Source organism: Notechis scutatus, chromosome 3 (genome assembly GCF_049901735.1).
Source record: "Notechis scutatus isolate UNSWTSFEM ecotype Mainland chromosome 3, rNotScu1.2, whole genome shotgun sequence".
In the NCBI taxonomy this organism is placed as follows: Eukaryota; Metazoa; Chordata; class Lepidosauria; order Squamata; family Elapidae; genus Notechis; species Notechis scutatus.
In genome coordinates this window covers 144878922-144902663 of record NC_142011.1, presented here as the reverse complement: position 1 = coordinate 144902663, position 23742 = coordinate 144878922, and the positions used below count along the sequence as shown (strand labels likewise).

At 39.3% G+C, this 23742-nt stretch overlaps 1 pseudogene across 1 annotated transcript; it reads left to right on the top strand.

Annotated features, from left to right (window-relative positions):
• Window positions 1–11862: 11862 nt before the first annotated feature.
• Window positions 11863–13158, top strand: LOC113413608 (synaptogyrin-2 pseudogene; annotated as a pseudogene). Its single transcript, XR_015748811.1, has one exon. The product of XR_015748811.1 is annotated as a synaptogyrin-2 pseudogene (transcript).
• The last annotated feature ends 10584 nt before the right edge of the window (window positions 13159–23742 follow it).

Here is a 23742-nt window from a genome sequence, read left to right as displayed (position 1 = left end):
CCACGCCCATATCCATTTTAGCAAAGGGGGGGAGTCACAATACATCACATGACAGCAATGTGACACTGCAAGTTTGACACCCCTGGTCTTAGGTAATATCAGACACTTGACAGGGTTGTTTGAATGTTATGCAAACCTGGATAAGAAACTATAAATAAGATGGCTCTGTTTTGGCCATCTTTCCCAGTCAATTTCTCGTTAGATGTGTTAAGTTCAATTCCCCTGATTGCAGGAGCAGCAGGTCATCCTGCCTTAGATACAGGAGCTAAAGATCAATACATCTAAAGAATATTTGATGAGAGAAAGCTGTTGATGCTATACTAGAAAAAATGCAGGTAACCTTATACATAAATCAGGGGGGGAAAATCAACCTTAACCAGTCTCAATCATAGGCAGCCACATCTTGCTTGCATCCTGTCGATTTCAAATTGAACTTAATAGAAGTCATCAGTCTCCTGCATGGTGGTTGGAGCATAAACTTGAATGGGGGTTGTATTGAAGGGTTTTCAGTGAAGTCAATCTGATATTATTTAGTCACCAATTGCATTATAGCCAAATGCTATCCTTTTTAACTATAAAAGAAGAACCGTTTCTTCTTTGATTCTGATATCCTGAGTAACAATGGTGTGATCTTCTGACTGAAAACATTCAGTCCCAGTCCATTTCAATTCACCGATCCTAAGATGTCAAGATGTCCATTTCAATTCACCGACCCTAAGATGTCAATTTATAATTATTTTATCTTATCTTGCATTGTGTTCAACTTTTCTGTTCCATACTATCCATATTCGTATTCTATCTTTGCAGCTTTTTCCAAAGAGTGCTTTTCCAAAAGGCAACTGGGTTTTCTTGGGGTTTTTTTTTCCCTTTGAAAACATTTTGCTTCTCATCAAGAAGCTTCTTCGATTCTAACTGAAGAACCAGTTAGAACTGAAGAACCGGTTAGAACCAAAGACACTTCTTGGATGAGAACTGAAACATTTTCATAGGGGAAAAAAACACAAGAAAGTCAAATTACCTTTGCACTTGTCTCTGTTTTCACCTGCTACAGAATCTTGCAAAATGGTTCTCTACAGTTGAGCATGTAAATAAATTCAGAAATGGAGAGTTAGGGTCTGTTTACAACCATTACTTTTCCTCAAGAGACAGCAAGTTCCTTTCTCCATGACTTACAAGTACTTTACTGGAAGTAAAAATAGGTTGGTCAGGTCTCATCTATTTGAAGGGGTATCCAGAGGACAATCTTCTCTTTGAAAGCATTCTATATTTGAAAGTTCCATTTTTAAAAAGTCATGAAAAGAAAAGGCAGAGTCTTGTTACTGCCCAGCAAAAGTCAAACCTCGGAGGAATTCATATTTTATTTCTGTTTAAATTATAGCAGTTATTTTTATATTTTCATATATACATATAAATAGGGTTTGCAACCTGCAGATGATGTTAGTGCTTCTATTTTTTCTTCCACTTTTTTAAAAAATGTAACTCAAGGCGGTGAACATACCTAATACTCTTGTTTCTTATTTTTCCTGCACAATGTGTGAGATGAGTTGGGCTGAGAGATAGTGACTGGGCAAAAATTAACTCAACCAGTTTTCACACCTAAGAAAGGCTTAAGATGCATTGTCTCCTGGTCTCTGTGATAGCATCTTAAGCACCATACCAAAGTGGCTTTGTTTTGTTTGGGTTGGGTTGGGTTTGGGTGTGTTTTTTTGTGCTCCTCTGTTTTATGTTTTTGTGATGCCTAACTGGCTACTTTAATGTTAGGCTTCTCTAGCTAGGACTCTACAGTAAATCAAGGTTTTCCTGACACTCCACACAGCTTAGTTCAGCTTCTGGGTTATACTTGCCAGAAGTCTCACAGGGATGATTCCGCTATCTACTAAGCTTTCTTGCAGACAACAGCTGACTGGACACAGTCAATACTGATAAATGACTCTTATACCTACATGGATCTAAACTTGTTTCCATTGGCCCTTCTTCCCATTTGCCCCATCCAGAAGTTCATTAGACACAGATACATCTTACAACTGTGTCAAAAATATGAAGGTACTTTCTTTCCCATGGACTTCTGTAACCGATTTTCATTAAGGAGAGATAACGTGAGGAAAAATATATGAGTATTGCTTCTGCCACGTTATCTGTAATAAATAGGAAGATTGCAACTTAAGGCAGTTGCCAACAGTGGTGAATTAGCAAGGTATATTTGCCTTGCACTGTTCAGTACTACAAGCGTGCCAGCCAAACTTTTAATGCCAAGTGTTTGAGTTGACAATTATCAAGAGTTTTTACAAGAGTTTTGATGCTTTAGTATCATGGCAAGTTATCTTCCTTTTTGAATCAGTAAGTTTTCAGCACACATTTTCCAGATAGATATTGAGCTATGTAACAATTACATTCCAATGCCAGAAAGTAGCTCTCTGTGGTAATGTTTTTATCTGGCTCACAAAGGCCTCATGCCAAGCTATATCTGACAGGTCTGGAACCTACAATCGGCAAAATTGGGGTAATAATCCATGATGAATCTCATGCCTCACTGCTCCCATGGCTTTTAAGAATACAATAGGAATTACAGAAATAAGCAGATAAAACACTGAGAGACAGTGAAAAATTCTGGATGAAGGTCTTACAAAACCTCACATAGGAATCACATCCCAGTTCAATGGAAGTCCATGTTCCAACTAACATGGAGTGTTTAAAAATCTCCTGTTTCTTGTGCTTTTGTTGTTAGGGTGAAAAAAATGCTGTTTCTGTCTTACTAATTAGATGATGAGGCATTTGGCTGGATAACTTTTATTTTTAGACAGCTGGCGACACAGGTGAGAAATCATGAGTGTTCAACAACAACCCTCCCCTCTCCCTCGCCAACCCTCTAAGACAGCAAATTGCTATACAACAGTCGAGCTGGAGCAATTACTGCTCAGCAGATCATAATCCATAAATACTTCTAAAAGTCCGAGATTATCCATAATAGTGCAAATCAACCAATTTTAGTTACACTAAAGTTATACTATAAAGGTTGTAGCATTGGAACAATGATCTAATGCAGGGATGTCAAACTCCCGGCCCATGGGCTGGATGGGTCACATGCTGGCCATGGCCACGCCCGGTTTAGTAAAGGGGAAAAAAGTCCTAATACATCATGTGATGCTGTCATGATGACATGAGTTTAACAGAGGTCCACAATGTCCCTGCGACTCAAACTCAGTGCTCAAAGTCTACCACCAGATGGATCATATAACAGTCCCCAGTTAGTGTGATGACCCAGAGTATAACACAAACATAACAAAATCCAAACTGTTCAATAATTCTCAGTTGGAGATAAAAGTTACTCAAAAATAGTCTTCAAAAGAAAGCAAAGCAGTCTGAACTTAATGAGCAGATAGAGGTGAAATAAAAAAACCAAACAAACTACAATGACGAAATTTCCACAACGGACCAGGGTAAGTAACTACCAACGTCAAGGAGATAACAAGGCACAGTCTGTTGGAAGGACGCCAACCAAGATCACTTCAGCCCAAGATAAAACACACTTTGCTTCTGGCAACGCTGTGTTGTAATCGTCTCTCTTATATACTAGTCTCCCTAGCTACAACCAATGAGGAGGATCATGGCCACTTCCTCTTTCGTAAGCCAAGTTGTTGCCTTCTCCGTTCCTCCCTGCATGTTATAGGATGCAGAGGGGATGGGCCTGGTTCTTCCTCTGATTGCCCAGCCGACCTCTGCCTTTCCCCAGCCTCCTCCACAACCTCCGGAGCCACACCTCCACTTCCTGTCAGCTGTTCCTCCTCTCCCTCAGAGTCCGACTCTACCAAGGGCATGACAGTTAGAAATAATGACCAGCAATTGCTGCACCTGAGCAGAAGAGTTCATACAGCTCAGGAGATTTTGATGCAATCTGTATGGCCCTCGGAAGGGTGCTTTTTCAAGAGGCAACTGGGCTTTCTGGTTTTTCTTTGAAGACGTTTCGCTTCTTATCCATGAAGCTTCTTCAACTCTGGCTGGATGGTGGGGAATGGAAGGATTTATACTCCTTGCAGTCAGGTGGTCATTTGCATTTTTTTAGAGGGTTGTTGAGGCCACCTGGAGATTTATCTGTATCTTCAGGGTCACCTGAGTAGTGCAAATGGGTGTGGAGCCTCCTTGGAACTGTTGAAAGGACTGGGTTGTAGACTGGAGATAGATGATGTCATATCCCTCCCCCTCTGTTGAGAGAGGGCTGAAAAAGCACCTTTGAGACAACCATGACCTGGATGACTGAGAATCTCCATAGACAAATCTGTACGGCCGTATTTTGCAGTTTTAAAGTCCCAGAACTTCCTCACTCTATAGACAGAGATTATCAAAATGTCCAGGACCCACAATTATTGAGGTCTCTCCACAATTGAAGCCTCACCAGAATTGTGAGATTTAATAAAGGAAGGCCCTGATGGTATGATGGGCTTGACCCACAAGCAGACTGCATCTTGTCACAGACATTTTTCTACCCAATGAAGGACACAGTTATGATGAGCGCATCTCACGTTGTGAGTTATCTCGCAAACTTGCAGAAGGTGGTTAAGAAGTTCAGGGGTGTGGCAGGCACCTTTGCAGCATCTGTCGACCACTTAACAACAAGTGCTGTGCACACTCCTGGATTTGGTGGTGAGTAGGCTCCCCCTCAACTGGATGCCCCATAGATACAGGTGAGGGACACCCAGGAGGGCACAAGAGGAGGGGCACTTGTGACTGGTTCCGTCCACATCACTGACACCCGATTCTTTCCTGTTTGAATGGAGTGGGCGAGGGAGTTCTTCCACTCTGTCTGGATCACAGTTTTCTTAGTAACCACGATGGAATTCAGCATGTGCAGCTTGTTAATATGGCTCCCAAAGGAGCCTTTTGCTGCTGCACCATCTCAGGCCATATGGTGGAACCAAGGCAACTTTCTCAAGCTGTACTTTCTGGAGAAACAGAATAGAAGTAGAGAAGCAAGGCACTCCCAACGCCCCATCCTTGACATAGGAGTGGAAGTATCCCAAAGCAGAGTCCTTTGGGAATTGAAGCCAGCGCCACATCACAGAACAGATCAAACAGTCCAGCTTCTTTAGGGTGTTACGATGTGTGTGAGCCAGGACCACCTTGTGTGTAAATGTTGGCACCAAATAAGTTCTCAACAATGTAAGTGTTTGATAGGACTTAAGCGGTGCTTTTGAGAGTTCTTGTAGCCTGCAACCCAATATACCAGTATGCTTGGGAATGACTCATTGTTACTCCCGCCATTTACCTGTGCTTCATTGAATTTCTTCACCTTGACATTCAGCGCACCGGGTAGAAATCATGTTATGTCAACACCCACCACATGCCTTCACGATGCTTTGTTTTAATTAAACAGTTGGACTACCTTGTTCAGTGCCAGTTCAAAGTCAGCTGCTAGGTGCCAGCCAAGGCAGGACGTTGGGCTACTGCCAGCCCTGCAAGAGGGGAAGGAAGGATGGCTGCTGGCTGCTGCAGATGGAGCAATCCACGGGAAGGACCCTGCTTGCTTCCAAATCACCGCCATGATTCACAGACTCTGACCAGCCCACTGAAGGGGTCAGAGGTCAGGGAAACACAGGCACGTCTCCCAGCTACAGCCTAGCCTCACTCCACACCCCAATCCAACTGGTCCAGTCCTCAAAGCCAATCCTTATCCTGAAGTTACAGATCTGGCTTGCTGACTTACTCTCAACACTTCTTAAAATATATTGGAAGTGTTATATTGTTGAAGTTAATATTAGGAGTATGTTCTCTGTGAAGTAGAAAAAGTCTTATTATGCTGCACTTATATGTTTAGTTTTGTTTCAAATGTAGATGCCTGTTTCAGTTGAAGGGAACATTCATTCAATCTTTCCTATTCTAAATTTTCTGAGGATATGAAGCTTTAGCCTTGCCTGAGGCTCCAGTGAAAAGTAGCATGACATTGTTATATTCGTATACTACTTTAAAATACCATTCTTCCTTAAGATCAGACCTGGTCTCATCTAGTCACTAGTCTAAATGTCTATCACCTGTTCAACATAGGGCGTAAGAGCCACTCATTTTGGGGGAGAAACAAGTCTATTTCTAAAGCGCATTTTAACACTCTCCAACAACATTTCCATCAATCTTGCTCAGCTAAAAAAAAAATGTCCCAAACTATATTTAAGCAGTGCCGGACTGCGTGTTTGTTAAAATAAGTTAATTCCCATACCTGAGCTCAGCATCTTGCCTGCCTGTGACAAAAAAAAAAAAAATGATTGGATCTGAGCAACCTCTCCTAGTACTCTGCTCAAATTATATGAAGGAAAGAAAATGATCTGCAATGGATATTGCTCCTGGAATTGGCCAAATGAAGGAAAGAAATGAAGGAAAGAAGCAAAGTTTGTTGTCACAAAAGAGATCTCACTTTTATTCAAAGCAAGGGACGGGTATGGCTGGACTTATTCTAATTCAACTAGCAAGTGGCACCAAAGCAAAAATTCATGCAATTCACACTCCATCTATATTAGACCACAGAATGTTGAGCGTTCCAGATTTTCAGCTTGAAAAACATCCTGATATCTTAAGTGTGGAAAGGGCAGTGAGATAATATATCTTGGCTCTGGGTCCCATAACAAGTACCATAAATGAAAGACTGCCGTGCGGGCTATTTAGAGTCTAGGCATTTACTCAGTGTAGGTGCCAAAAGATCACCTGGAGAAGAACTGAAGAACCTGCAGCTTTCTATACAGAGATATCCACAAGGTGTGCATGCATGTATAGCAGTGATCCCCAACCTTTTTTATGCCGCGCCCGGTACCGGCATCAGCTGGCGCCGCTGCCCGGTACCGGCATCAGCTGGGCGCCGCCATCTTTTTGATGAAAAGTGCTTCCGGTGAGGTCACCGGAAGCACTTTTTCATCAAAAAGATGGCGGCGCATGCTCGTGAGCTTTTCCGGGCAGAAATGGCTTTCTACCTGGAAAAGCTCACCAGAAGCGCTTAGATCGCCTTTTTGATGAAAAGTGCTTCCGTGAGCTTTCTACCCGGAAAAGCTCACCGGAAGCACTTTTTCATCAAAAAGATGGCGGCGCCAGCAAACCAGCGGCCCGGTAGGACTTGTTCCACAGACCGGTACCGGTCCGCGGACCGGTGGTTGGGGACCCTGATGTATAGTACCTGCTATCAGGTCAATTTTCGATTCCTGATTACTGCTTGGACTAGTCCCTACATTTTTCTTGGTAAGGGTTTTTCAGAAATGGTTAGCCATCACTTCCTTTGCAGGGCTGAAAGAGAGTGACTGGCCCAAGGTTACCTGACTGGCTGAATAGTATGGAGTAGGTACATAGCCCTAGAATTCACAGCTTCCCAGTTTCTAAGCGGGTGCCTTAATTGTTATACCAAACTGGCTCTCATCTATGACATACGTATGAGGTTGGGATGGGATGTAAAAAAAATCAAAAATCAAATTGGCAATCATGAATGTACCATCCAAGCCCTACACTTTTTTGTGTATTCATTGTATAGCATATATGTGAAAAAGGACTTGGATTGTATGGTCACAGCTGTTCTCACACACACATGCACACATGTCCCTGATATCGTTGAAGTATAACTTTCAGTGATTTGCACTTTTAGTCGATACTGAAGGGAGTTGATGTACGACTATAGCTAGGGAACCAGAGGTTCTCCTTCTCCCTCATCCCTCCAACTTAAATATGCTTTAAAGTTATTTCAAGGGGTCAGACAATTTACATAGGTAATTTATGCAATGGAATTCTATGAGCATACGTATCCTTTTGCATAGGTATCTTTGACCATTCATTGATAGTGAATGGGTGGCATGGAACTCATGTGAATGTTGGAGCATTCCTTGTCTCTATAATCCCACTGGCCAATCCCAAAATAATTCTTTCTGAGGAAAAATCTGAAGATACTTTGGTGTGATTTTCTTCTCAAAACAAGACCTGATTCCAAAGAGTAGAACTGTTGCACAGGTTTCAGTATAATAAAAAGAAGGGTAGCCAGTGGTCCACAATACTTGGACACTATGTTGCCAAACATTGATAGCAAAATGGCCTAATTTTGATAGCACTTTTTATGAGCTTCTTAAATTAAATGTTAGGTAAAATTTTAACTGAACTGAGCCTATGGTCACTGTTTTTCTGGTGAATTTTGGTCCATTTTTTCCATCTGGCATTTTTGGGGAGAGGGATTTAATCATGGAAACAAAAAATGGGAGAACTCAGGGAGGCAAATTGCCCTGATCTTTACCTTTAAAATTTTTGCCCTGAAATTTCCTCCCCCGAAATCACCCTTCGATTTGCAAATATTTGATTGGTCAAAGCAAGTAGCAGGATAGAAGCTAGAGACCTGTACATTAGTATATGCTGCCTTGGTTAAGCCATTAAGCCATTTCTGAATAAATATGTATAGGATAACACTGTTAAGATTCATGTTGTGAACTCCTGTACTGGCATCTCATTTCAATTATTATTTGAAACCAGATTAGCAAAATATGAATAAAATGTCATTCGGCATACCTTACAGTCATCTGCCAAATATGAAGGGCTTCAAATGATATTTATACCTCCTGTAGTTATTGGTTTATACCTACTGACACATTAAATCTAGTAAATAGCAATAAAAAGAAGTAGAGAAACTCACCATATTTAAATGTTCTTTCTTATTGTTTTTATCATTGTTCATTGCCCAGACACTGGTTTGAGATGGGCAGCTTTACAAAATTAATTAGATTAATTAATTAATTAATGAAACTTGTCGTATGCATACAGTTCAGGAGATTTCCTGGAAGACAAGACAGTGAAACAGAAAAGCTACCATGAGCTACTAAAAGTTATTATCTTCCTTTATCCTTGCTCCAGGAGTTTCCTTGTAATGAGGGTAAATAATTATGAGGGGAAAAAGATTTGAAATAGATTATAATATACCCTCCCGGTTTTACAGTGTACCGACATCAATGACATCAAGGCTGTGCCTGATGTGAGATAGACAGGCCAGCTAGATAAAAGAAAAAAAATATTAACGTTATTGCAACAGAGAATGCAAAGCAGGCTGAGGAATTCTGAGAGTCGAAGTCCACAAGTCTTAAAGTTGCCAAGGTTGGAGACTCCTGCTCAAGGAGAGAACCAGACTTAAGTTTCTAGTTCTGTGGAGTTTAAGCCAGAATGGGATTGTGGTAAAATGTTACAATTGTTTTTTTTCTTAGGGAACTTACATGTCCGTTTTAAGAGAATGTATCATTTTTGTGCTATTAACAATCCCACCTTTGCCTCAATATATTTAACACTGTTTTCTTGGAAGCCATCTATATATATTACCTGATAAACAGGATTAAACTGTAGTCACACTTTCCTGTCAAGAAGCACATCTCAAACATACTATAAATTCAGATCATTAGATGAGACCCTTTCTATGTTTTGTGACAAAAATTAACTTGTCTGCTACAAAAAGCAGTATCTTGGTGGTACTTTGGAGTGCTGTTCTAGCTATAAAAGATATGCCAGGCACCAATTTTTATATGGAAACTCATCAGGATGAATGTGTACTACATGTATGTGTAAAAGAAATAAATATGTTTATCCACAAGAAATGCAGGCAACCATTTTTGCCAATTTCAAAAGTCAGAATAATTTGAAGTCACAATCCAGAGTGCCAGCTTGTGAAAAGTACTTGGGAGCTTCTATGGTAAATTATATGGGAGAGATCAGAAAATGAAAACTGCTTATAATGAATGTTTTTGATTATAAATGGAGGATGCAACTTAGTTCCCAATTAATAGAAAATAACAACCATCACATTAGCAGCCATTGCATCTGGAATGCAGGTAGCCCTCAACCTTCAACTTTAATTTAGCGACCATTCAAAGTTACATCAGCATCGAAAAAAGTGACTTATGACTGTTTTTCACATTTAACAACCATTGTTGCATCCCCGTGGTCATGTGATCAAAAATTGGACACTTGGTAACTGGCTCATATTAATGACGGCTGTAATGTCCCGGGATGAGGTCATCACCTTTTGAGACCTTCGGAGAAGGAAAGTCAATGTGGAAGCCAGATTCACTTAACAACTGTGGCAAGAAACATCTTAAAATGGGGGCAAAACTTGTTTAACAACTTTCTTGTTTAGCAATGGAAATTCTGAACTCAATTTTGATTGTAAGTTGAGGACTACCTGTACCCTGTAAAATTTCCTGCTTTCCCTCATTTTGTCCTTAAAAGCATGTTCAAAGTGATGTTGCCCGTATGCTTATGACTCTGGAGTTTGTAGACAACTCTTTCAACCTATTATTGCTCAGCTGAGCCAGCCAATAGTTGACTGCAAAGAATGTCAGCCAATCAACCTTCAGTCTGCATCAAAATTGCCAACTACTGGGTTTATTGTCCCTACCTCCTGGAGGTATTTATTACTTTGTGAATTAAGGAATTGCCTTCTCCCATTTCTTCATGGATAAAAATAGGTAAATATAGGAGAAGGTTTGATTTTTGAAACGATTAGCAAATGCACTGAAAAGCCTAAACAGACTATTTTTATCCATGGCACTAGATCAGCACTGCAGAAAATGGCCATTTAAGTTTATAGAGCAGCAAAATCAGTAACAATAGTTTAATAGGAATATATGCTGGATCTATTGGAAAAAGTCAAAAACAAACACTTTTTAACTTGCTTTATTTATGGCATTTATTTATTCATTTATTTGTCAGTTAGATTTACAACTTGGCACAAGCCTTGGAAGATCAGAGATACCAGGTTTCAAATTATTACTTAAGAAATAATTCTTGTTAGAGATAATGTCTTGTTAGAAAGCACTCCATGATAGAAAAGTATAGAAGTTTATTTGTTTTTGGCTTGTGTTGAAGACTGTGTTAATCTGTGTGGTTAAAAAACCGATGTAAATAAAGCTGGGAAGACAGTTGAATAGTTCTGAAGCTGATAAAGCAAACAATGATGTGGCATATGGTCATTACTGTCTCCTCTCGCTCTGCTGCCAAACAGCATTAAAGACTCCCAGGAATGCAAAAAGAGTGCAACGCAACATTAAAACTTTGCACACTGAATATTTGGAGATTTTTCTACTTTGCAAGAATCATTTCCATGTGGGGTAGTTCCAGTTTTGAATAAGTGTTGAATAAGTATTACTCCATGTACACATGAGTGACTATATTCAGATGTCACCTCATCTCTTCTGGCCTGGGGTGAGTGGGATGGATGGAAAGCTTACTTGCCATAGCAATTCAGAAGACAGAATATTATCCATAAGCCATTCTATGGTTTCAAAATGCAACATTTTTTGACATTTCTGAAGCACCAACTGACCCTGGTCCAACCTGGTGTCTTTCAGAGGGTGTAGGACAACTCCCCATGGTCAACTAGCTGCAGGACAATTCAATGCTGTATCAATCATTTCATTCAGTTATTTTTAATATTGGTGACCATGTTTTCATTGAAATTATTGTACTCTCTTGTATTTCTGGATTGACTTTCTTTATTTTATTATTATTGGCCACAGTTCTGTTGAAATTAATTTCAAACTTTTGTATTTGTTGAGTTGTCTTGCGGCAAGTTGACTGTGATGAGTTGGCCATGATGAGTTGTTGTCCCATTCTGCTTTTGGAGGTTTCACACTATGCCCATCAACTCTGCCAGCAGAGTGAATGGTTAAAATGCCTGGAGAGCATCAAGCTGTGGAAAGCTGCTCTATACTCTACGCAGCATTCAAAATGATATAATTGCTAATCATTGTTCGTTACATCTGTATAAGAGTACCAATACCAAGCTCTAACATTACTTAGATGTAATACAATCAAGAATGAAGATATAAACACAAGTTTGGGTGAGGCGGCCATAGGGAGTTTCTGGACTGGGACAGTCATGGAAAGCAGCGTCAGAGAGTTATGGAGAGCAGCGGAGGCGCCTACGGAGCCGCTAAAGCGGGAGGCACGTTTGACCTGTGGCATTTCTTGCAGCAGCCACAGGTCATTGCACGCATTTTCAGTGCCGTATTTGCACTCATTGTTTTCTCCTGCATCATTGGGGAAGGTTATACCAACCAGAAGTCATCGCCTCATCTTTCCTGCATCTTTAATCATAGTGAGGATGCCTGTCGTTATGGTATCAGCATTGGTGTGGTTGCCTTCCTGGCTTGTATATTTTTCTTTATGGTCGACATCTACTTCCCCCAGATTAGCAGTGCCATTGATCACAAGTACCTTGTTATGGCTGACTTAGCCTTCTCAGCTGTTTGGACCTTTTTGTGGTTTATTGGATTCTGTTTGCTGACAAACCAGTGGTCATCAGTGCAGCCTGGAGATGTATTAATTGGGGCTGGTTCTGCCTGTGTATCGATTGCCTTCAGTTTCTTCTCCATTTTTTCATGGGGACTCCTGATTGCCTTTGCCCTTCAGCGTTACCGTGTGGGTGTCCAAGATTTTGACCAAAGTTACATCGACCCAGCTCCAGGTCCAACACCCCCATACTCCAGTTACCCCAATGCCAGTTATGAGAGCTACCAGCAGCCACCCTTCACTCGCACTGGAGAGAACTCTGAGGGCTACCAGCCTCCATCTGTGTATTGATTGCTACTCACTGTTCAAAGCAGCTGGCAGGGAATAGTACATTAGTGCTATGTATTCATTTCTCGGGGTGGGGACTATGTCTACTGTGAAATTGTGAGGATGCTACAACCAAGATTGTAGATTGTGCCTGCATATGTAATGGGTTCTGGGATAGTCTATTGTTTTCAACTATTTTCAAAACTTGCTTCTTGAAAAAAACAACCCTCTTTCTTTTGTGGGTACAGGAAGCTTGTAGTGTGACTTGCAAGGCATATTAATTGCTGAAATGGTATTGGCTACTTGGTCTTACTACTGCTGCAGCTAACCTAAGCTGCTTGCTGGAAATTAAGCTAGGGGCATTTTGCAACTGAGGAAGACTACTTCTACTGGATATGCCCCAGTGGGATCCTTACTACTTCTATCTGCCTAGTGCTGTTACATCTGTGCCTTGGTGTGCTTGTTCATCTTGACCATTCCAGACCTCCAATGGCTCTGGTGTTCCTATGGCTGTGGTGCTACCTTTCCAGACTGAGAAATGCCTGTGCAGTGCTTTCTATCATTTCAGCTGCTGATACCAAAACCAATTAAAAGCATTTCTAGATAAAGCTTTTTTTTAAAAAAAAGAATGAAGATATAATTAAAAACAACAATATAAATCTTTCAATATCAATGTCCATATAAATTAGGCTACACTTTCTGATATTTATTGTTTATTTACTGATGCAGATGTAAGGTTCATGCATTACATTAAGCAACCTCGTTTAGCCATGCTATCTTCAATAAGCCAAAATTGGCTGCTCAAGCACATATAATGCAATGTGTGAACAAAATTAGAGGCACCACATGTGAATTATAAAAGCAATAGAAAGATACTGATAGTTTCAAAGAAACTTCAGAGAAGACATTCAATTGCATAACTTCTTTATGTTCTCCTTTCTGTTTATTTTATCTATTTTAGCTGGTATTCACAAACAAAAAATAAGTATGAATGGTTGCTTAGAGCAGGAGCTGATCTCTTTCATAAACTGTAGATCATACAGGATGATCTACTGGAAAAAAATACAGATCTGTACCTAGGGGTGGGATTCTACCAGTTCGCACCTGTTCGCTAGAACCGGTTGTTAACATTCTAAGCAGTTCGGAGAACCAGTTGTTAGAATAAATTACTGGCCTAATCCTGTAAGGAAGACAGGAAGGAAACATTCTGGTGTTGCTTACAGAAACTGCCTCTCTGTTAACCCTTATTACATTCTTGGCAGGACTAGACTTCCTGTCTTAGGAACTTCTCCGGAATTTTTTTCCCTCCTTTGCTGGTACTTTGCTTGTGTGGAGTGACCATTCAAAGTTACAATGGCACTGAAAAAAGTGACTTATGACCATTTTTCACACTTACAACTGTTGCAGCATCCCCACAATCATGAGAAGCCAGACGAGGAGATGCGTGCCTCGATGTGAGTGATATTGAGTTGGCCCTGCCCAGCCAATAACATGACCACCAAGCCATGCCCACCAACTAAGCCATGCCCACAGAACCGGTTGTTAAAAAATTTGAATCCCACCCCATCTGTACCTCATTTACTACAGATCAAAGTTTCTACTTTCTATTATTCCTAGAAAACCAATTAATCCATCTACACTGCTCCCAAGTTTCCAGTTTACCTGATAGATTAAATCTAAGTGACTGACATTTTGGACCCTTTCACCAGGTGCAGTAGCCTAAGTCAATATGCTAACTAAAGAAAATTAGTTGCATTTAGGTTTTTACATTATGGTAAGCCAGAAACTTTGGATAAAGGATTATGGTGTCTCTTTAAAATGACAATATGCACATTTCTATGGGGGGGGGGGTGTTTTTTTTTTTTTTGCTAATCCTGTTCTCCAAACATGGTTTGTCTAAGGTCTAAGAAAGGGATAGAGTGAAAGAGTGAAGAGATTTGACAGAAAAAAATAGTAAACCCGCCTTTATGAAAACCTTTTCTCCACAAGATTTATGTGGTGTGTATAAAGGTCACATATATCACTCCTGCCTCATCAATATGGAAGATATAGCAATATTTCCCAGCCCAACAGCCACCAGAGTTAGGATTTTAATTCCCCTCATCTACAAGCAGCAATACATTTTGAACAGGATTATATTTGATTATTGGAGATAGGAAAGAAACATTTTGCCTTTTCATTCCATCAATCCATACATATGGAATTCTCACTTTCTGGCTCATAAATAACACAATGTGGTATTAGGCACTAAGCATGTTTATCTTGGTGGATGTACTTTCCATTATTGCCCATGTATGCAAAAATTTGAATCTATGTATGGGGAATCACTTAAATAATTACTCTATCATATAATCCGGGGGGGGGGGGAGAGAGCCAATTAAATGAAACAATCTAATAATGGTTCCATGTTTAGAACATCAGCTGCCCAGAGGCATTTTGTTGTATTGGTAGATCGGTCCCAAGAAGAGACTCGAGGCGAGTGACTTTTAAAAGCTCTTTATTAGTTAGGTAGATCTGCTTGCTTGGCTCTGATCGGCAGCGGCTTATATTGGTCTTGCACAGGGTGCCACAGCCAATGGCAGCCGTTCAAATTTCCCGCAATCGGCTCGGCCAATCGCGGTTGCTTCGTAACGGCCAATCAGTGCCGCACACTCGACCAATCAGGTTGCTGTGCGTCTCAGCCAATCCGAACGCAGGTTTACAAGAATGCAAATACAGAACACATTTGATAGTGAGATGGGCACCACATAAGTTTAATAAATAAATAAATAGTCAAAGACCACATGGACACAAATCTGTTGAGGAGAGTGGGGTCAGTTTGTATTTATTAGGAACCTTTCCCAAGAATTCAATGAAAAAACAAGGCAAATTATAGAAACTTCTATATTTTATACCCGGGGTCCCCAAACTTGGCAACTTTTAAGACCTGTGGACTTCGACTCTCAGAATTCCCCAGCTGCCATATTACAGTTATGTCTGCCTGCTTCCCCTACTCCCTTTTCAGGTACAAAGTTTCTTTCTGACACTTGTCTCATTACACTTGTTAGCTAGAACCTTTTGACCTATTTGTTTGGCTTTTGTGCCTTTTAAACCTAGTGCATACGTCAAATTGTGGTTAACAAGTGGTCTTAACCATGATCTGTAATTACATCTTATAGAAGTTTGACTTATCTTAACCATAGACCAGGATGTTAAAATAAAAACTACCGTATGGATAAACAATCTTGTGTTCTGCACAATGTCGTCTGCTACCATTGCTTTGGTTAGCTTACTGTATCCCACATGTATTTTATGAGGCTGAGCTTGATCATTGCTGTTGAACACACACACAATTACCAAAAAGAGTGGGGGGCAGATCAGTGTTTCCTGGGTCATGTTACTGTGAGATCAGTTTAAGAATAGTGAATACAAAACTGTCATTCAAATATATAACTTTCTTTGGAGCAAGCAACTCATAGACATGTCTTGTTTCACTTTGGGGGTCATGACCTCTGAATCACATATGAAAAAGTTTAAGAATATCAGTTATCTGTACTAGCACAACAAATATGCTCAGAAATGGCCAATCACCCACTTCAAACATAGACCGGGGGAGATACTCATCACAAAACCATTCATGTAGGAGAATAACTTACAGATGAATATTTTTCTTAAGCATCTAAGAAATCTTTTCTTCTGCAGAAACTCCAGAAGAAAAATTAATGCCACTCTGAATTGATAGTTCAAACAGATAGTACTACCTTTTCCTTTAGATAGCAAAATACAGCTAAGGCTGCTTGAATTACAAAATATATATATATATGATGGGATCTCTATTTCTATTTATTTTTATCATGCTAAATCCTCCTCATTTCTCAGAAGCCATACATTTTGACATCTAGTTTTATTCCACAAGTTAAAAGAAGATACAGTAGAATTGGTTACATGATACCAGATCCCCTTCAATGCACCATTCAAAGCCAGACATACAGCTGAAACCCATAAAAATTCAGTAGGGCCCAAATGACCCATTAGTCATATGGAAGCTTGTTTTCTTCTGGGATAGTCAACTATAAAGCCTTTACTGAGCTTTTTCTAAGAAAAGCAATGAAAACTAAGACACAAGAAGAGCATTGACACACACACTCACTCACACACAAACGCACACTGAGAGAGAGTGAGAGTGAGACAGGGAGTGGGGGGACTACCTATCCGTAGTACCAAAGGCTAAAGAATCTGAAGAAGTTATTGTTCTCTTCTAAAAAATTCAGTTTTTAATAATGTGAAGAATTTTTTTCTTAAGTTCATCCTAGAACTACAGAGATGTTCTGTGCTAATGCTGAAATGAATTGCCACCAGTGAGCCAAACCAAAAATAAAACAATGAGAACAAACCTCTTACAACTTATATCATTTTTTTAATTAAGACATCTATCTAATTTGGTTTGAATCAGTATATTTCCAGAGGATGTGCTGACAGGTGAGCACAAATTTAAATAGACACCCCTAAAAGTAAGCTTGGTGTATAATGAACCAATGTGAAGTAGTTTAGATGTTAAGCAACAAATTGGAATTAAGAATTTATTATTTACTAGAATGACTAGAATCAAGTCAAGCATCGCAATGTGTCATGCCCCTGGTGGAGATTGAGGAAGAGGAGGAACAGCCGACAGAGAATGGAAGCGTGGCTCCGGAGGTTATGGAGGAGGCTGGGGAAGGGCAGAAGCCAGCTGGGCAGTAAGAGGAGGACCCAGGGCCATCCCCTTTCCATCCTAGGGCAAGCAGGGAGGAGAGGATAAGGGAGAGATGTGGTCTACTGGGGAGGAGAGGGTCTTGATCGTCTTCATAGGCTGCAGCTGTGACAACTGGATAAGAAGATGGACATGAGTACGGCCAAGTGCTGGAAACAAAGCATGAAAATATCTCTAGTTTATTGTTCCTCTTTGAATTTGGCATCCTTCCCAGTGTGTGTTCTGATATCTGTGGATGTCTTCAAGCCCTTATCTTGCCTGGTTTATGTTGTTTTTTTACTCTTTATAATTTAAATGGCATTTCCTCCCTCTTGTGTGGGAGTTTTTTGTCTCCAGTCAAGGATATTTGGAGCTTGGAAGCAAAGTGAAGGAATAAAAGGGGCTTCATCTGTTTTTTGTGACTGTGTTTATTTTGTATCCCACCCTGGGTCATCACACAATGCTTTCGTTTCTTCTTTTTTAACAAGGAAGGAGAATTTGGCTCACCTTCAAAATGATTCATAACATCCCTCATCGCCTACCATATTGGCTAAGATTACTGAAACCCAACTTTGGCACTATTTGCTAAGAAATAGGCACATTCATTGATCTTCCTTCCTCTGTCCTGTAAACTAAAAAAAATTACAGAGAAGGCCAACATGTTGTATAACTGTGATATGCTTCCTCTGTGTATCAGATCAAGGAATTATCCAACATTCTCTTTCTAACAATACCTAGACAATCTTCAAAACTTAGGGCCTAGAACCATAAGGATTTCCACATTATTACCCCTAGAGTTAACTAGTTAGTTATTTCCTGAAATTTATACATGACCTGCACAGAAGTAGCAGTGGCCACTGGCTTTATAACATCCAGTGCAGTAAAGCCCCTATCAGGTAGGGGAGAGTAAAAAGAGACAATATAGCACCTTCAAATATGTGGTTGCAAATACCATCTAGACTTTTTTGGTACCCTTCCTGTGGACAGTCCTGATTCTGGGGCAGCATATGCCATCATAAACAGGAAATCCTAAGCATACAAGTAAATATTTCATTAAATTCAGGTTTTCCCCACTTTATGTGAGTTCACTCTTTGCAAATTTGCTCTTATTCGATCAATCATTTTTCTTTAAGAATTTACTTTATGTGAAAACAATTGCTATTATGGGATTTGAACTACTATTGTCAATTTGTGCCAGCCTGTTCCAAGACTTCTTCCTGCAGTAGTTTTCCACACAAACCCTTTTCTGCCCTTATTCACACCTTTACTATTATGCTGTGTGTTTGTTCAAGTTGTGTATACTGTCTCCCATTTATTTCCATACCAGTGATTGCTGTTACTGTTGGCTGAAGACAGTCATTTACTCAAAATGAAAAGAAAAAGGATCAAAGGAACAAAAGAAACAAAATTAGGCATGTTATGTTGAACCAAAATTGGTGATGGGGAGCCCTTGAGACAACTTTCAACCTGAGCAGATCTACTGTGTACAATAGGGGTGTCAAACTCACGTCGCCACGTTGTCGTCACATTGTCGTCACGTGATGTATCGTGACTTTTCCCCCTCGCTAAACTGGGGGTGGGCATGGCCAGTGCGTGATGTATCTGGCCCGCAGGCCATGAGTTTGACACCCCTAGTGTACAACATAACAAAGACTTCTACTGCTGTGAGGCATTCTACCTTTTAATCTACCATGAAAACCCTGCATGTTAGAAATCCATCCATAGAAAATATGGAGAAAATGTTTCCACTTCTCACAGAATGTTCAGCAATGTAGAAAAAGGTTAGTGCTTAACAATAATGCTCTAAAAAGTTATGAACCTATTTGTCAATGCATTTGTGTTACAAAATTTGTTGTCATACACTACAATCCTTTTTTCCCATTGTTTTAATGTTTCACTTTAACCTTATATTTTGCCCAGCTTCCAGCTCTCATGCATTTAGCCAACCATCTCAACAGGAATTTAGAATATGATGGAGAGAATTGAGAAAAAGGTCTTTTAATTTGCTTAGCCATAAGGAGAGTCTTTAACACTACTTTTTTTAGAACGAAGGAAATTGATTTATTATACGCAGCATAGGGTAGGCATTGCACAACTGGAATGCCAGCTTCTGGACCACCACTAGATGGCAACAAAGAGATAGAGAATTTTTTTTTACCCACTTGTAATGATCATCTGAATTTCATCAGCCTTTGGCATCTGAAGATAAGGACATATCTCACGTACACTCACATCAATGAATTCAGTGATATTTAATATGTAAGCTGCCTTCCCTAACATGTATTATGTTTGACCTTTTGTGACAAGCTCTGATTTTCACTAGTGATAATAGTTTCTCATGTGCAAATCACCAAACAATGAACAACATTCTCTCAGCCAGCACCCTTACTTTTTCCTACAAGGGTAGCAAAACCACCCCCACACTCATACATACACCCACACACATACTCACACAGAAACCTTTGGTTTGCAGTTATCTATTGCTTAATGCTAAGGCAGACATTAGTAATAAAACTCTGTTTATAACCTATGTAGGTTACTTTTTCCACACTAGAAACAGGGTATTTTAGAAGGCATTTGATAAGAACAACCACATATGAAGATTATAAACTAGTTATGGTAATTTATAAAGTTGTAAAAACAAAGTGAATAATTTTTTGGAATTTAAATGTTGCTAGTGTGAATGGATTGCCTGAGATTTAAATACAGAAGTTCTAGGACCAGCTTCTTACTGCCAGAAAATTGATAATTTTATTCTGAGACAACTTTAGTAAAGAGCTAGGAACCCAAAGTTGTGTGTGTGTGTGTGTGTGTGTGTGTGTGTGTGTGTGCGCGCGTGTGTGCGAGCATGTGTGCGAGCATGTGTGTGCATGTATATACACACACACACACACCACTTTTTAATCCTTCCTTAAGCATAGAAGCTGGCTGTTTCTCTCAGGCAAATGACTCTCTGAGCCCTAGACTGAGAAGTTGAAAAACATCTGTCTACTAACCCACACTGAGCTTGCATAGTAGCACGCAAACACACACACACACCCCAACACACACACACACACACACACACACATGTTAAGGCCAACATTATCCATCTGTATCAGTTTTCCTAAACTCAAAATACGCAGAATTCTGTGTTTCAATGGTAAACTGGCACACTGTGCAATATTTTACCTTACAGATACATAACATTGTCTCTGTCAGTAAATCTCAGCATATTAGCTTTGCAACTCATAAGAAAGCAGTAGTAGTAGACTGCAAATTCTTGAATTCATATCACTCCCAAAATCTGATTAAAGTCACTCCAGAGAGTGCTCCATATGGTACAAACATTTGAAAAAATTCATCCATACAGAGGCACAGTTAACAAGAGTCTGTATTTCCATTTTGTAGAATTGTTTTCCTAGAGTTCTCATTTCAACTGTTTCCTGGATATTTTTACAGGTCTAACTGCAGTCAAGAATAGGTTGCTGGTACAATTGCTTTAAACAATTACTCCCTTGGTTCATTTTATAACACTCCCTGCTCTTCAACTATTTCCATAGCTGACTACTTAGCGATCAGGTAACCACTTGGTCCTACAAAAACAGAAATTTAAATTGCGGTTTTAAAATTCAGCTCTTTAAAATTGGTGCAGAAAAAAGGAAGTCATCTGTAGCCTTCCTTAGTCATTCTGTTGCCTTTGGATAAGTGTAAGGATTGCATGAGAATGGTGCAGATCAGCCGTTCACAGTAATGTTTGTAGTGTAGGTTATGTTAATGTAAGAAAATGCACGGGTATTAGATTTTAAGAACCCCCGGGTTCTTAAAGCATATACCATTGTATAAAATAAATGGCTTCTCTGAGGCTACTGGACCTGGGCAAAATCTATAGAGCTGTTAGATTACAACAAAGAATTAGAATGTTGTATTTTGTGGTGGCAATCCATGATGTACTCTATGTGGACATATCCAGTAATCGACTTCACAGATAGTCCTCAACTTATGACCACAATTCAGCCAAAATTTCAGTTGCTAAGGCATTTGTTAAGTGAGTTTTGCCCCATTTTAGGACATTTGTTACCACAGTTGTAAAATGAATCACTGCAGCTGTTAAGTCAGTAGCACTGTTGTTAAGGGAAGCTGGCCTTCCCGTTGACTTTGTGTGTCAGAAGGTCACCAGAGGGGTTCACATGACCCCAAGATATTGCAGCTGTCATAAATATGAATCAGTTGCCAAGCATCTGAATTTTAATCATGTGAACATGGGGATGGCAAGTGGGAAAAATGGTCATAAGACACTTTTGTCACTGCTGTAATAACTTTGAACGGTCACTGAATTGTAAGTCGAGGACTACCTGTGTTATAGCTAGGAGATCATGTGAAACCAGCTCACTGACACATGGACTGGATATTTTGATGGCAAATCCCCCCCCAAAATTGCCAGCAAAATATTGCACTATCAGAAATGTTAGGATTATGTGAACTCATTATTTCACCTAGTATTCTATGTTACTAAATTAGGTTTCATGAAGCAGAAGTAATGTTAATTAAACACGTCTCAAAAAGTTGAGTTTTCACTCTATTCACAGCAAAAACAATAGATACAACTTCATCCAAATACTCCAATTGTAAGCACATTCATTCTATTCAACAGAAGATCTTAATAGTCTCCGTGTATCTTGACTTCTTTGATTGATTCTGAAAACCTGTTTTATAACAACAGAAAATGTCCTATACTTAAATTAAAGTTCAGAGTTGGAACCCTGATGGATTCCACGTGCTAAAACCCCTTTCATCTACGTATGCACTGGATCCCATTTAGATCAAGGTGCTGATTCTGATCTATAAAGCCTTTCAGAGCATGAGCCCAGCATATCAAAGAGATTGCTACCTCCTTCTCTAATCCCCACAGTGATTTCACAGTGACAAATTGAGGAGGCTTTTTTATAAATACCATCTGTGTGTCAACTGAAACCATCAAACATGTGTAGGGAGGCTTTTTTAAAAAAAGAAACAAATGAAACAATGCTTTATTCTTCAGTCAACAACTTTTTATGCCAATGAAAAGTGACCAAAGCCTGGCTGATGTTTGTGATAGATATGTAGCATTTTAATTCTGAATTTCTGTGACACCATTCCTGTTTCAAAACACATCTTTATTGGGGAATTAAATATAGATATCCGAAAACAGTGTTTAAATCCTGTAGTGATTGCCAACGCTGAAGGCCAGTTTGGTTAAATCCATCAGTGATGACTGCTTTGCATTTATAGAGAGAAATTCCACAAATAATCTCTCAAACTGTTCAAGCTACCTACCAGAAATATGTATATTCTCCATTTTTAAAGTTAAAAAGATGAACTGGCATTAATCTAGGAAAAAAGTAATAGGATGCTACCAAATTTTCTAATTTCATCTTTCCAACAAAGCTTCAGGAAAACCTACCACTGTGTAATTAATAAGACAAATTTTCATATCTGAAGGCTCTCTGTCACTCCTCTTAAGACTATACTGCTTAAAGAAAGCACAAAGATCAGCCATAGTTTCTCCGTTCACCTTCCTATAGCTTTCCTTGTATACAATCATTTTGCTTAATGAAATGTTCTGGAATGAAACCTGAAAATTTGCAACTGTTTTGTAAACATCAACTCATATAATATCTGCATTGTCTCTTTAGATTTTGATTTTGCCTGGACATGTTAATGGGTACTATATTGATAAAAAACAAGTCATGTTTGCTGTTATTTTATATATGCATACATACATACATACATACATACATACATACATACATACATGTGTGTGTGTGTGTGTGTGTGTGTGTGTGTGTGTTTTCTGAGGTTCTCGTGGGTATTTGTATGTGGATCTTTGGTTATTCGGGTTTTCCCCGCGTAAGATTGGAAGTATCTAGGCAGCGTTTGATGAAGTCTCATTCATCATCTTCAGGCTTGTGTCTTGGCTCTGTGCTTCTCAGAGTGAGAGAAGCACAGAGCAGCACAGAGCCGAAGACACAAGCCTGAAGATGATGAATGAGACTTCATCAAAACGTTGCCTATATACTTCCAATCTTACGCGGGAGAAAACCCGAATAATAAAGATATATATATATATATATATATATATATATATATATATATATATATATATATATATATATATATATATATATATGAGATGCACAAAAATGGAGTAAAACAGTGGATGCTCACACTTCAATTTATTTTAACTTCAAAAATTTCAAACCTTATTATATGATTCTTTCTATTATTAGTTTTATTGTTTTTATATGATATTTTAATATTCTTGTAAGCTGCCTTGAGTCACCATGTGCAAATAGGTGGCAATATAAATCTCCTAAATAAAAATAACAATAAAATAAAATGGGAAATCAAATGCTATCTTTTATCTTATTAAATTCATTTCTACACTATTCCTTTTTCCTGATTTTTTTTTCTATTTTCTCCTTCCTTCCTTCTTTCCTTCCTTCCTTCCTCCTGGTTGCAAAATCTCT